Genomic DNA, 16,239 nt, shown 5'->3' with positions numbered 1-16,239 from the left:
GCAGCGGCACCTTCCCTATTAAGGGATCGGACATTCCAGGTGCATGCCCTCAAATCATAGTCTTTAATTCGTTTGCCATGGTCGTCATCAAAAGGGGGTCTCTCATCGCGACTGTTGAAAATTTTTCATTGGGGAAATCGTGAGCTGCTTGAGTCATATGTAAAAGAATCCAAATAGTTGCCAATGCACATCTGTGCATAGAGGTACACATTTTTAAGGTTGCTGTTTCGAAGCAACTCTGTTTGTTCGTTATACTAATTCTCTCTTCATTATTTGCCTTCGCATTAAAATTCAACGCATTAAAAACAAATTGGTGAACCCATTTAACCGGGACCTACCCATTGACTAAGCAGCAGTGGTAAGAAACAGTTTGAGATATATATATCAATCTGCATTACACAGCATATAAAATGATTGCATTATAATAGGTTTGATTTATAAGTTTAAGCAAATTTTTTCTCGAAAAGCTTTTTTCACGAAACTAGCAGAACTAAGCGAGAGTCGAAAGCGTAAGAAGTGTTGTAAAAATTGTGCTGGCAGATATTAGTTACTGCCAATTAAAGAAACAGCTGTTAAACAGTTGTGTAAACAAGTTAGCATTTATTTGGAATTGCATTTAAAATTAGAGCTTTTGTCATTTTAGGAAGTACATTTAAGGAGGAGGTATTAAAAAAATAGAAAATTATTAAGTAAAGCTAAATGTTTAAAAACTTATTCTTTGCACTCATTTGGACTTATATAAGTTGTCAAAATTTAAAAATATATCAATTGTTATGTTGCTTATCTTGTCGTAAGAATTTTTATTTAACTGCATACTTTGAAGAGATCTTCGTACATTATTTTACGTTTTGGTAGCTAACTGCTTCTACCAGTACAGAGCTAAAATTTGCTTTTTAATAAAATATTCTGAGAGTACTTATGAACCCATTTATGTGTGTTCGCAGAAGGCTATTAGCTCTTCATATTATATTATATTTTTTATGTAAGATATCCAATTTTTCTTATTTTTGCAAATGTTCCTTTAAATAAAGACTTGTGCTTACAATTGATTTGCAGCTGGAAACTTTTACATAAAAGCACAAAACTCAAACATGTGTATTTCACATCAAAAATTTTGTACGAATTTTGGCTAACAATAATCTTGTGATKGGCTTTTCACTAATATGTAAATTACGAAATACGATAGCACATGTTTCGATGCTAATCATCACAAGGATCCATAGGAATGAAGAAAAATTCGTTTATTCCGAGAGCTAAGAGTCTAAAAGTTATGGATTGCATTTTCTTTTGAACCACTCCATTTGGATGAGGGATTTCTAATAGGTAGCTCAAATATTTAAATATAGAAACGAGATGAACTTATTTGATGAACGAAATTATTGTGTTCAGTAGAACATTTTCATTAAGTTTTGTTTTTATGACTTCATCGTTGCTCGCTTTATGTTCAGAGCTAAGATAAATGTAAATTTAAATCATGTCTAAAATACATTACTCCTAAATGCTTACAATAAGGTGCCAAACATCATTCGAAATTCGAAGAGTGTTATGGCAGTGATAAGGAGCGAACAGAAATATAGTATGTACATATGTATGTATTAATTTTAATATTATATTTTGGAAGAGGATGTATACAATTTTGTTCAGATGGACCAAGATAGTTTCTATGTTTCGAATTGAGTAAACATTATTAGGAAGTTTCAGGCGATCTTCTATCAATAGTTTGAGAGTAAATATTTCCGAATATGAATGAGATAAAAAAACTATTGAAGGGCAAACTTAAATTTAATCCAATAACTCAACAAACTTAAAATGTCCTATATTTTTAATGTAGGGTATATTTACCCATACAACGATTAATGACAAAAATGTCTAATGGAATAAAAGCGATGAACACAATAAATATTGAAATAATTGCATATTTTACCTTCTACTTGACTCTCGATCGAGCTCGTGAGGCATGCGCTATAAGTATTGCGATAGCAAATTCAAATTTAACTTACAAACATACATATGTATGAAAGAATGTACATTCACACGTGTTTCATAAAGCATAACCCGCTGATTTGTGGACAACGCATATTTCTGCGTTCGCATAAGCTGTATTTTTAGGTTTCAGTTTGTGTTTTAAACTTATGTGACTGTGCCCCAGGTTTGTAGCTTATTTGTCCCTCTATCAATCTGCCCGTTTGAACCGCCTGYTGGTGTACTACTGTTGTCGCTTTGTTATCGTCATTCCGAAAACGTGACTAGGTTYAGCGATAAGAAAGACTACAATTTATAATACAATCAAAATAAACATTATGCAAGGTAGGGCTAAAGTTTGGCAGAACCGAAAATTAGTAATCAACGCTTTTTATAAGAATATGCAAATAGTAAAGTGATTTTTATTGTACAGTTTAGTACCTATATATTTCAAAGACTGGATCTAGCAATGATTGTGGATAATGTTCAACTCTTCCGCTATTATTGGAGAATATCTTAATATAAAAAGCGGATATTTTGTGAGGCCATGCTGTAAAACTTTTTCGTTTTTTATACAAAATCAATATTTTCGATTATAGAGTGAACGTCACCAACTAAAGAACTTAGTTAACTTTGCTAATTTGGTGTATTAGTAATGAATTAATCGAACAAGTATACATATAAGGAAATATTTTGAAAAACCACGAAATAATTCCAGCAATTCTATGATGTTAATAGATATGTTTTCGTCTATGATTCTGTTCATATGAACGACAACAACGAAACAAATCGTTATAAAGTATTATTTGTTTTTAATGCAAGGGTTCAAATGTAATGCAGTCGGATAAGAATAAAATAAAATTTCATTAAAGTAGTTGGCTCAAAATCATTTACTATAATAACTCCTTCCCTAAAAGTCCTAGTTTCGAATTATGGTCTTCTGAAGTCAAAAATGGTTTTTCGATATCGAAATCGGGGCAATACTTGTTATAAAGGTATAGAATCGAACGAAGCAGATTAATGTGCCTTTTCCGAAAATATAATACAAACTAAGTTTCTTATCAGCTAAGTATGTATTATGTTTAACCGTTATTCTTGTGAGTAATATCACCAAATGAATATGTCTATTAATATAAATATTAAATATTTTTATTTAAAACATATTTTTTCTAGTGCATTTTGGTTAGCGACTAGTTTTTTCCACCGATTCCATATTACCGCATTGGTATCCTACTTTAGTAATCAGCGACTGACAGACATGGTGACAGTCACTAACCTTAGTTAAATGGTCGTAAGCACGTCTTGCTTGCGCAAATGTGTGGTATGCATATGTATGTAAGTATGCATTCATATGGGTCTAGGGATGGCGACCTAACTCAACATTGTAATTTTGTTTGCAATAAGGTATGTACTGTGTAATATAATAGAATGTGTACATTTATAAATACATACCTACTTATGTGCAGTGAAGGTCGCGGTAAAAGGTTTTTACTGTCATTTTGCTGTCAACTAAATGCTTTGTACGATAGCGTCCAATTTCGACAATTTAGAGAGTAGGGAAAATATACATATACATATATTATATTTGTATATGTATATAAGTACATGAATGTTTAGTTCACTTTCGTACTAGCAAACATTGTCGACACTCTTCTAACTAATAGATATGCCTTGTTACTTGTTTTAGATAATTTAGGTGTGAATATATGTATAGCATTAAGGCAGGCGCAAACGCTGCTTCATCGTGAATGCTATGCTCAACCCAACAAATTGTTCGGACAAAACCGCAAATTAGTAATTTAATACATTTGACAAGCATACGCACATCATATGGCCTCAAACTAAAATGAAAAATAATAATAAAAAAAAACTGAACACACACAAATCGACGACTGAAAGTGTCAAATTTTAATTAATGAAAAATACATCCACAGCGTCAAATTATCGTCTACTTTGCCTCCTTAGCAAGCGAGACACGCCAACGAAAAATGGTTTTCGCAAAAAACGATTTTAAAATCACAAGAGTGCAGCAGTGGGGGTGTTGGCTGTCGCAAGTCAGCAGCTAACATATTATGTTATTATTCGAATATAAATTKGTATTAACGGCGCGTACAACTTAGCGATGCTACGCCACCAATAACTATTCAACTTTTCGGTTTCATTCGTCTGCTGTATTTTTGCAATATGTTGCAGCGCATTGTCACCTAATATGCGTCGTCCATTCATTGTTAGTATTCCATCACTACCGATGCAAGGATTCAAATGTTATGCGATCATGTCAAAATGGCAAACACGTTATTGAATTTTTTAATTTCATTTGATTTGTGCTGGATAACTCCTATTCGTTTATAAATTCATGAATTGAATTTTATTTGATTGCATCGGATTTATTTGGATTGTGCTTGACATATGCAATATTCTTCAATCTGACGTGTCTCAAATGGAAAACACGATCAGATATTTTGGGCATTAAACTGTAGTATACCCTGTATTATGCGTTCAGTTTATTTTACCAACATATTTACCTGTTGTCCGATTTGGACGGTTTAAAGACACGACGACAGACGGAAGTTTGAAAATCTTATATTAGGTATATGGGGGATAGGTATAGTGTGAACCCGATTTTATTTATTGTTGTGTTTACTACATATTATTAAGAGAAAAACATGCTCTATGAGTTTCAATAAGTTACCTAACACACCACCACCAATATATTATGACTAGGGTCAACCAAATGTTTAATTTTTTTTTTTAGTAAAATAAGACTAGGACAAGATTTTATACATGTTAGGCATAGATTTCGGTATAAAATCAGTTTAAAGTCGGAAACTTTTTCAATTAAATAGACATATGATTAGCTAATTTTTTGTACAGGGACATACTATTATCACATTCTGATTCTTATTCGCTTTCTATAATATATCCAGCGCACAACCCTGGGGAGGGACGGTTCGCCTTCTCACTTTAGTTCGCCTTCAAACGGATGTTATTTGGCTAGCCAGAGGATATTTGGTCGAAGATTTGAAGTCGCTTGAGCCATATGTAAAATAATCGTTTCTGGCCACTCACAAGTGGATTGCCATCCATGAGCGAACTTTTGTCATTTGTGTGAATTTCTACATATGACTTCCGGAGCATAGTTATGACAAATAATTAGTTCTCAATGAATATAACGCCCAGGAGACCAGTTCATTCCTCACTCTTTGGCCCAAAAACACATGTATCGATTGTATGTATGTATTTCATTAAGACATATTACATACAATTAACATGGCATTGACTAATGAACTGATCCCAGGGTTTCATCAATATACATACCTTACATTCAATCACCAACCATATGGAGCAGAAAGCTGCAGGGAATATGATTAAGTCGGAACAAACAGTCGTGTCAAAAACACAATCAATTCCGTTCGTCATAGAAAACATTGTTGATCAATTCGAGTACCGTCCAGCGTCAACTGATTTGATGCAACATGAACAATTTGTTCTTCGGCAATCACGATCGAGTAAACGGTATGACTGACTTCAGTTCAAATCGTATCATGTCAGTTCATAACTTTGCGACGATTGCTGGAATAGAACGAATGTGTAACTGCTTGTAGGCTAAGAGTACAGCCAATTCATTGATGGATTGATTTTGATCATGTGTGGCAAAAAATGTAAGAGCTTTGAACATGTGCACATGTTATATAATTTTTGTCCCTAAAAACATCTGTCAGCATATGGAAAGCCTATGTATAGGGGATGCTATATTTGCAACCCGAACGCTGAAGAACATTTCAAGTTCATTTGAAGTATGAGCATGAATCATTTACGGATATTTGACGGTTTGATTCGTGTACATGAATCGAACTGACAGAATCAAACACAGTAACGGATCAATACTCGGTTATGAAAAAATATTATTACTCGTTGCAGTTCTCTGATATGGAGTAAAGTTCTGCTGATTTTCGAAAATCTCTTCATACCCCTTTAACCAGTTGTCACAGAGTATAAAAGTTGAAATCTGGTTGACTGTCTGTCGGTCCATCCGTGCAAGCTGTAACTTGAGTCAACATTGAGATATCTTGATGAAACTTGGATGTGAGTTCTTTAGTACAAAAAAAAAATCGAGTTCATAGATGGGCCTAATCGGAGCAAATTAAGATACAGGGTGGCTGATGAAAGCCRCTACCAAAAAAAGATTAAATTACTTTTTTTCTATTTAATGAATCTGGTTAATTTTTATTTTAATTTGCAGATTGACTTTTACATTTAACAAAAATGGATAACTGGGACTCTGAAACAAGAATTTGGATTGTCCGCCGCTATCGTGCACTGGAGTCCACAGTTTCGGTTCAAAGAGATAGGCCCACGTTTGGCTTCAATCCTCCGAGCAGATGGACCCTTCAGTTCGAACGGAGGGAACAATCGCTGCTGTAGCTGCTGCCATACAAAACAATCCACGTGTTTCGACAAGAAGCTTATCTGCTCAAATGGGTGTAAGCAGACAGTCATTATAGTCAATTATGCACCAAGATTTGGACTTATTCCCATATAAAATTCAAATGGCCAACAAACAACGCTGCCGATTCGCTTGGAATTTTGCCAGAAGATGCTTCAAATGGTGGAAGAGGATGGAAACATGTTAAACTGTCTTTTCATGTCTCACGAGGCCCATTTCGATTTAAAGGGCAACATAAACAAACAAAATTGTCGAATATGCAGTGCTTCCAACCCACAGATACTCCATGAGACGGAATTGCATCCACTTCGTGTCACARTRTGGTGTGCAGTTTCATCACGCTGCACTTGAGCATGTTGAGAGAGTTTCTCTATCCAGAATTACGCCGAATGAGAATATCTTTCAAATCTGTGTGGTTTCAGCAAGATGGTGCAGCTCCTCACATAGCCCAACCTGTTATGACAGAATTGCGACGAAAATTTCCCAATACGCTGATATCCAGAAACTACACATTCCGTTGGCCACCCAGGTCGCCTGACCTTACTACACTTGACTTTTTCTTGTGGGGTTATTGCAAACAGGAAGTCTACAAAGCAAAACCAACAAATTTGAATGAACTAAGGCAATYCATTCGAGAAACAATTGCGGCTATTCCTGTCTCAACTCTCCAAGCAGTAATGAACAACTTTATGGTAAGATCCCGCGCATGCATCAACGAGCAGGGGGGCCATTTAAATTCCATTATTTTTCAAACTAAATAAGCTATATTTAATAAAATTGAATGAGCTTTAACATGAATAAAAGAAAATGAATTTCACACACTGAAAAAAAAAAAAATTATATGAGTTTTTTAATGTAGCAAAATTCATCAGCCACCCTGTATAAAATTTAATATGATACAGAGGATTTCAGTTGTAAGGGCCACCTGTGCGCAATTTTTTTTTAAAAAGTGGGGGTAACATCGCCTTCTAACAAGTTTAATGTACGTATCTCCTAAACCACTTAAGCTATAACAACCAAATTAGTTGAGTACAAATCTTATAGTGTGTGTCACTTTATGAACAAAAATTGTTTAAATCCGTGTTTTACTCATAACAGTGTATCTTTGAGCATAAAATAGATAAATTTCAGCGAAAACTTAGCTTTGCCCCTATATATCTAATATCAGGTCTTTCGAACATCCAGCTGACTTTACTCTACATGATACATATATATATATTACTTAAAGTATTTTCCCGGCTTTGATTATTGAGGTTGCAAGAGCATGAAACGTTCGGTTGCACCTAAACTTAATTTTCCCTTACTTCATATTAGTTATATTTTTTCCGTTCATTGAGATAACTACTTCATTGATACTATATAATTAATTTGCGCATTTTTGACACATACAGTTTCAAATATACATCTCACACATTTTTGGTCAAAATTCAACTAAAGGTACACTGATATCCACATTTTCAGTACCTAGGAGATTGAGCAGAGTTTGTTCGATTTGGACAATTTTTGGTCATGCAGTAGCATGCTTAAAAGGGATGTTACAATTTTTATCTCGTTATATAAGGTCTGTTTAAAAAATAATGTGAATTTTCGGACTTCGTACGCGATTATAATTTTCTATACTCTTGCAAACTGTTGCTACGGATATAACATTATTACATAACATTATAGTTTTGTTCATTCTTGAGTAAAAATTGAGATTTCTTAATGAAACTTTGTATGCAGGTACTTTGGTRCAAAATAGATTATGAGTACATGGGCATAATCAGATCTCTGCCACTCCCACAAATCRCCATTAACCAAAAACCTAAAAAGTGCCATAACCAAGCGCCTAATTAAGATATAAAACTGTAATTTGGCACGCGTCATCGAAGTAACAAGGTGATGCTGAAGATAAAGTGGGCGTGGCCCGCACTTTAATATGTTTAATATGCTCATCTTCTAAACCACTAAAGCAACAAACAACGAATTTTGCTATCTTAAATATTATAAGAACTCCTACCAACAATGCGAAAATTGTCGAAATCGGAAAATTGTGTTACATGAGAAATAGGCGTGATAGTAGTTCGATTTTGACCATTATGCACTGTAACATGGTTTGAAGAATGTTATATACAGAAATTGTTTAAAATCGGTCGAGCAAGTCTTTGTTAGAATAACAATATATACAGTAAAATATAATGTCACATTTTTCGGCCTTACACTAAAGTGTAGACATCTTAAATATCGACTGATATGTACGGTATAAGGCTAACCGGAAATTTGAAAATAGTATTTACCCGATTCTATCTGTGTTTGGCATTTCTACTTTTTATAAATGGAGTATAGTGACCTGGATGTTTGAAAGTGCTGTTGTTAGTTATGGGGGTTGGGATATATTATACCATTAACCCCACTTTATTATTAATTACTAACTAGTAAATAAGATAGCTTACTTTTTAAAACTTTTAAAAGTACAAGTACATCTTGCTATTGTGATCCGTTGCACGTTGGTCCGATTATTTCATTTTTTATGAAGCCAAGGAACATGTATACCAAGATTGATGGATTGATTTATGAATATGTACATTTAACCAAATACAGGTTTTGTCCAGAAAGCAAAGGGACTGATTTCCTTCCGCCGCGGTTGTAGTTCGAAGCGTGCGCGCACCGACTGGTAGAAGGYGTTCCTAGTTAACGAACGAGCGGCTAGTCAGTTGTCTAATAGGACAAGATTTTTTGCGCGACGTTTGTTTGTGAGTGGTGCAGGCCGAAAACGCAGCGCTCGTTAACGCAGAGGTACGCGATTATATTGTGTGTGAAACTCGGTAAATCCGCGACAGAAACGTTTGATATGATTTTACCCAGATGTTGCTTTAGCAAGAAGTGGTGTGCTTAGGTGGCACCAGTCCTCTTTGGAGGGCCGGGAAGTGATTGCTCATGAATACCATGCTGGGAGACCTTCGACTTCGAGAAACACCGACAATGTGAAGTTTTGCACTCGGACCGTCGACTAAGTATTCGTTGAATAGCCCAGATGTTAAATTTATCAAAATCTGTGATTCATGATTTTGTGACCGAGCACTTTAAGTGCTCACTGACGACCAGAAATTGCGGGTAGTGAAAGTGTGCCAAGAAAATTTGAACATGTGTGAAAGCGCAACACGACACGCAATTTGTGAATGTCACTTAATCGTAGGTGTCGAGTCATGGATCTTTGAGTATGATCTCAGGATAAAAAGGCCATCTTCCGAGTGGCATACAAGGGGATCCAAACAGCAGGCACCTCGACTCTCAAAGCTATTCCGGAGAATGACTCCGTGATCGGAATCTACGCAAAAGGAGCCTATTTTGAAAGTTTTTAAATTATTGTAACGATTGGTTCCATAAATTTTATATCGACTCAGTCCTATTACTTTCGGGACCAACCCTGTATATGTCGGTTAATATGTAATATATTTTAGGAAAATTATTTCAAACTATCATAATGGATATACTATATTTAGATTTTATCGAAAATGTGTGAAATGGTCAACGAATTATTTCAGCTCCCATACATTTTATGTTCATATGCAGTTATTGAAGGCACAAGAAAGGGACCGACATATTCGGACGAAAGTCTGTTAAAATAACAAATATTAATGTACATATTCATATAAGTATGATTTTTAAACAGATGGGGCTTAGCGTCGAATATGAATAAAATAAAAAGCTGTTTTTTCTAATGCAATATTTTCGGCTTCTCTGTATGACTTTTTCCTCATGTACCAAATATGTTAACTTTAGCCACTCTGGTCGAGGATTCCTGCATTTTTTATTCATACGAAACAGTTTTTATACAGAGTTTTGTAATGCTTGTATGTATGTATGTATTTCAATGGCTTACATTCTTGCGAATGATCGGATACATCCGAACTTAGTCTTCCTGGCTTGTTATACTCTTGCAGCTTGTTGCTACAGAGAATAATAGTTTTGTTTACCTAACGATTGCTCCTATCACCTAAAATTAATCGAGATAGGTGTGGAGTTATGATATAAATGACCAGGATGACTAGATGAGTTGACATCCTAGTGACTGTAATTAATAAATAAAACTGCAATTTGATACAGAAAATAACTACCAACGAGCTAAAACTTTATATTTATAAAATCGCTTGAAAATTAATTTCTCAGCCTACGATGGTTTTAGTATAATTTTCGTTGATAAGAAGTAAGAACTTTTAAAATTAGTTTATTAATACCAAATTTACCTTTACCTTTCGCCGCATTTTGCAATATTTTCAACACCTGAAAGTATTTCCACAGCTTTGTCCTTGCAAGTTGCAAGAGTTTGAAATGTTCAGATAAACGCGAACTTAGCCTTGCTTACTTGTTTTTACAATAAACGATTTATTATAAATATATTTTCCATAAATGCAATCAATTGCACTACTTGTGCAGAACTTACACATTCCAGGGTCTCTTTAATAGCTAGCTTGGTTTGAATTATTCCATCAAAAAACCGCCGCCACATTGCTGCATACCATTATAGCTGACATTCCATTGTTGCTGCCACACTGCCACATTATTATCAAATAGCAAAGCTCCTGCAGAGTTGACTATTGCAATGTACATGTGCATACATGCTCATATGTACAAATGTATTTATGTATGCACATGCTTACGCATACAAAACATTCCCACTCTTTGGTTTCCTGTTCTTCGTGCTAAGTAGCGAATTTTTGATTTCGTTTTCCCTCTTTTCTGCTTGATTCCATGTCTTAACTTGGTATTTCGAGTTTCATTCCTGACATGCCACATTTGATGAATGCTATGCTGCGCTCTGCCACTCAGTTTAAAGGCATTCTCTTCCTACTGCTTGCATTTGTCCTCATCGTAAAGTCTTGTTGGAATCTGTAGAGCCCTGTGCCCATGCATTTAAATTTTATTTATTCTTTGTAGAACATGGCTTTTTTATTTCCACTTTTATTCGCACTGCTGGGACGTCTTTTGTGGTTGTTTTTAGCTGTTTTATTGCAGCTCCTTTGTGCTGATTGTGCTGTTGGTTTTATTATAATCGTTTTTGTTGGTGTTGTATGTCTGTATGCCAATTATCGGTTGCTTGTTTTTCAGAATCTTTGCACTAAGCATTATTGTTAAAGTTTAGATTTTTGTTGCCTATGTATCTTATAAGTCATATTTATGTTATGTGTACACGAATGAAGGAATGCTTATTACTATCTATTTAGTGAAGAGCGATATTGCGATTTATCAATATCTGTGATTTCAGTGATTGCATTTTTTTCGATCGCAACTAAAACAACGAAAATATGGAAACATTTGTTCTCTTGTTTCATTACATAAATAAAAAAAAATCATATTTGGTTTTAATCATAAATAAAATTAGCAATTTGGCCTTTTCATCATCCAAGCAGCCATAGAAAATATTGGGCGGTAGTTCCACTGCCTATTTTGGATAAGTTTCTTTAAATTGGTTAACGATGTTTTTTGGTTTTATGTACTACTTCAAACATCTAGCATACTTCTTTTATATTCCTCGATAAATTATTTAATCATAAGAACGTTACCCTTGAAAGTTAAAACCACTATGACAAAATTCTCATATGCGTATTTACCATATCTGCTACTTTTATGGTTTAACTGAACTTTTAAAAAATCGCGATTTCACAAGTTTTTTGTGCTATTTACAAATAGGGTTCCCGGTTGCAATATGAGATTTTTCAATATCAGTAAAAAAAATTAGGTAGTGAAATATCGTTCATAATTACTATCGATCGATTTGCGTCTTCAGCGCACCGAACCGTGTTCATCGCGATATCTCAACTTTTAATCAAACTTTCGATTTCATAGGCAGACGGATAAACAATTTATGATTTCAATTTGTATTACAATTATACTCTCGCAATCGGTTGCTATAGAGTATTATAGTTTTGTTCGCCTAACGGTTGTACGTATCWCCTAAAACTAATCGATACATAAATAGGGGTATATACATATATAAATGATAAGGATGACGAGACGAGTTGAAATGTGTTTGTCCCTTTCGTCCCTCCGTTCAAGCTGTAACTCGAGAAAAATTGAGATATCTTGATGAAACTTGGTACGCGCTTTACATTTGCAAATAAAACGCCAAACTTATAAAGTGCAATAATTAAGCACTAAATTAATTTATAATTATAAGGYATAATTATAAGGGGATTGCAGTAGGCATGTCTTCGCACTCTAATAAGTTTAATGTTCATATCTCCTAAACCAGTTAGCAAACAAAAACTAAATTCGCCTAGCTCAAATATAATAACAACTCCTAGTGACAGTGTGGAAATGGATGACTCCCCATAAAACGGTACTGTTAAAAACKACTAGAATGGAGATAAATCAATAAATAAAAACGCCAGGGACATTAAATTTTACCTTCGAGATGGTATTATATGGCTTTATTGGAGCCAGTGTGCAAATTTAACGACGGTCGGCCGGTTGATTCTTTTATTTTCCAGTACACAAATCAAGAAGTAATTGGTATGAGGGGATACAATTTTACACTAATAATTCCTTAAAAGTATGAATACAATTTTGCACCAATAATTCCTTTAAAATATGCCTACTTATGACCAAAAATTGTCCAAATCCAACCGAAACTGTTCAAGCAACAATTCAGAGAGAATCCTCTCCTGACAATCTTTGTGATGAAAATAGATGCAAATGGCGGAAAACTGAACATGGGACTCATGTAAATGTTATCAGGATTTTTGAAAATCTGGCCGACCTTGCTCCATATGATTGGTGATTGTATGAATGAAGCCCAGGGATGATGATTTATATACATAAAAGTATATGTATATATAAAAATGCTAAATTCTGATCCTCTGGTTGACGTTTTGCATCTTAAGGTATTTCCCTGGCTTTGATTCTTTCAAGTTGTATGAATATAAAAGGTTCGGTTGCGCCCGAACTTAGCTCTTTCTTACTTGTCTGCTTATATGTATATAATTCTAACTCTACAAGTATTTCTATTGGTTTTAAGTTTTAAAAACAGTTAGGTTGATAATACTATTCTATTCTGTAGCAACATTCTGGATTTTTTTTTGTCACTAGGGTGCTAAATAATTACTTCTAAAATGCGTTTTGGTAGGTATTAAAATTAATACTTTTTTGTTGATAGTTCAATAGTTTATGGCTAAAACCACGTTCCTAACCATGGCAAATCACCAACAAACAATACTAAACTAAACAAACAATAAATATAAATGTATACGTAAATGTTTAAAACTATGTTTATAATAAACTTACAGGGTATCAGATGAATTTTGCCTTTAGTCGTCGTTGTCAGAAATATAATACATCAGATTTATACCGATAACTGGAATATATATAAAAAAAAAAAGAAGTATGTGTTGTACCGCACATTTTATACTGTCGCAATTTGCAAGTAAAGGCGATTAAATATCTTCAGGAGTTATCAAAACTTTATAAATATTAAACTTTTCAGTCCTAAGGTGCCTTGCCCTAAGGGCATTAACAAAGTTTATTTCTGATGTCTTTATTGGTGATTAATTAACCGTTAAGGGAAAGAATCATAAGGGGATTTTGGGACAAATTAACACAAAGTTTAAATTTGCCACCATTTCTATTAATTTTCGCAATTGGAGAAATTAATATACAATTCCCACTTTATTTTGCAGGAAACTTTCTGACTGCGACACTGCATATTATTAAGATCTGTATACTTTTGTATGTGTTTCAATCAATTGTCGAAGCACTACTCTGATACAGATATCTCCAGAATATGCGTTCTGAACGCCTATTAAGATGCCGAATACGTTAATATTTTACTTTTTGCGCACGTGAATAAAAATAAGTCATTCGATGCCAACTCAGGACTATACGGGGAATGACTGATCAAATCCACGTTTAGAATGAATTCGCGTTATCTTGGGGAAGGGCGATCCGTTTTCGTCGGTTAGTTTTCCAGACGTTTTTTTTTTAAGTGCCGGTATGCATTTTTCCCAAAAACAAACAAGGACACCATTTGCTTGAAAGTGCTTCGTCCGAGAGCTACTTTTGTTATTTCAACTGCTGTTGCTTTGATTCATCACCTGTCACCATGTCATAAACGAGTTTGGAAGCACCGCTCTCGTATTTTTTTTTAACATTTCTCCCGACTAATCGACACGATCCTCTTTTTGAGCGATTGAAAAATTGGGCGAGATCCAATGAGAACAAATGTTTCTACAGTTATATGTTTATGCAATACTGAATATATAGTATGACCACTAATGGCCATAGTTGCTTAGTCTCACGATGGGCCAAATTGCGAGCTTGCAATATGAGTTTACGCTTATTATCAATAGTTTCCTGAACATTAGATGATTTTGGACAAACTTCACGAAATTTTTCTTGAATTGATCTACCACCTCGATTGGACTCACCATACCATCAATAAGCAGTGGTCCTTGATGGAATATCATCGTTAAAATTGAATTAAGTTCACCGATGCACAGTTGCGAAAATGTTCGCGATTTACAGCCCTATTCTGAGAAAACCTCACAACTGATTTGTGAGGTTATTCTTGCTCAAACCTCACTAGAAAAAAACATAAAAACTCCCCACATGAGGTGAAAATCTGTGAATCAGCTGTTTTACAAAAACAAACAAAATAAAATAAAGAAATGGACAACCAATAAAAATGAGTAATTTTGCAAATCTATTAAATTTGGTACATATGTAATAATTTCATTTATTTTTAGGATTTTTAARTGTAAAAGAATAACCCTGCTGCAGTGTGTATAGGGGAGATAGGGGCAGTATACACCAATTTAATCTAGTATGACATGAATGAATATTTTTAAGGTATCTCACATACCATCACCAATATACATATAGAAGAAATAAAGTCAACCAAAAATTTAGTTATATGGGAAAATAGGCTACAAATTTCATGCTACTGGTTATACTTATATTTATTAATTTCCAGTGAGGTTTATTTAACTTTTTGTTTCAGTAAATGTTTTAATTTATATCGAATTTTTAGAAAAAGTGTGACTATTATAGTGAACAAGTTACAGTTAATCACTTCAAGATAAAACTTAAAAAATGCCGCTTCTTAAATCGTATTTCGCAATTTAAAAATGTTTGGTATATTTTAAAATCGCCTTAATTTGGCAAATGTACATACAACGACATGAAAACGAAAAATATTACTAATAGAGTGCGCAAAACATTTGTACATATGTGTCTGTTCGTTGGGACATAATTGAAATTATTAACACAAAATAAACAGCATTTCCAAAAACTGCAACGTCATCATCAATGAAATGTATGCCAGAGCTAAGCCATAAAGCATAAAACGAATTTTCAAATCTTTTAACTACTAAAAACACAAGCAGCAGTAAAAATAATTTTGTGGTGAAATGATGAGTCAAAGTCGAAAACATAAACAGCAAATAGCGAAACAAGTATTTTTTTTTCTGTCTYTGCTGAATTTCTCATAAAAAATATTAGTTTAAAAATGCGAACAAAAAATTATTTAGTGTACTTCTACGTGCAAATGGTCTGGTGGGGTATTCTATTGCCTAAAATGATTGTGATTTTTACAAACACTTGTAAAAAAAGTTAATTGAATTGTTTGTTTTTTAATGGTTACTACAACATATGTTTTTCCACGATTCAAGAGTAATATTGATTTTCGTTGGGCCTTTAGAATGTGTGCACAACAAWAAAAAATAATATTTCCAGTAGAAAAGGAAAGACCATTGCATAATTATAATAACCGGCCAAAAATAGAATATATATATGTATTGCTTAATGCTATCCCAACTTAGTTTCTACATTTATTACCTATTCTTCTTCTTCTTCTT

At 34.0% G+C, this 16,239-nt stretch overlaps 1 protein-coding gene across 5 annotated transcripts in view; it reads right to left on the bottom strand.

Moving 5' to 3' along the window:
* The window catches only part of LOC108968088, a 133,693-nt gene that overhangs the window by 100,483 nt on the left and 16,971 nt on the right, over positions 1 to 16,239 (bottom strand). The window contains exon 1 of one of the 5 annotated variants that reach the window (XM_018931857.1): positions 13,673 to 13,731. The exons of the other annotated variants lie outside the window; for them this stretch is intronic. The gene's annotated coding sequence lies outside the window, so the exon portion shown is untranslated. Of the gene's footprint in view, positions 1 to 13,672; positions 13,732 to 16,239 lie in introns of those variants that run through there. 5 annotated transcript variants of the gene reach the window in all.

The sequence above is a fragment of the Bactrocera latifrons genome, unplaced genomic scaffold (genome assembly GCF_001853355.1).
Source record: "Bactrocera latifrons isolate USDA-ARS-PBARC rearing strain unplaced genomic scaffold, ASM185335v1 scaffold_200, whole genome shotgun sequence".
Lineage (NCBI taxonomy): Eukaryota > Metazoa > Arthropoda > Insecta > Diptera > Tephritidae > Bactrocera > Bactrocera latifrons.
The sequence above is the reverse complement of the archived record's forward strand: the minus strand, read 5'-3'. Positions and strand labels throughout refer to the sequence as shown.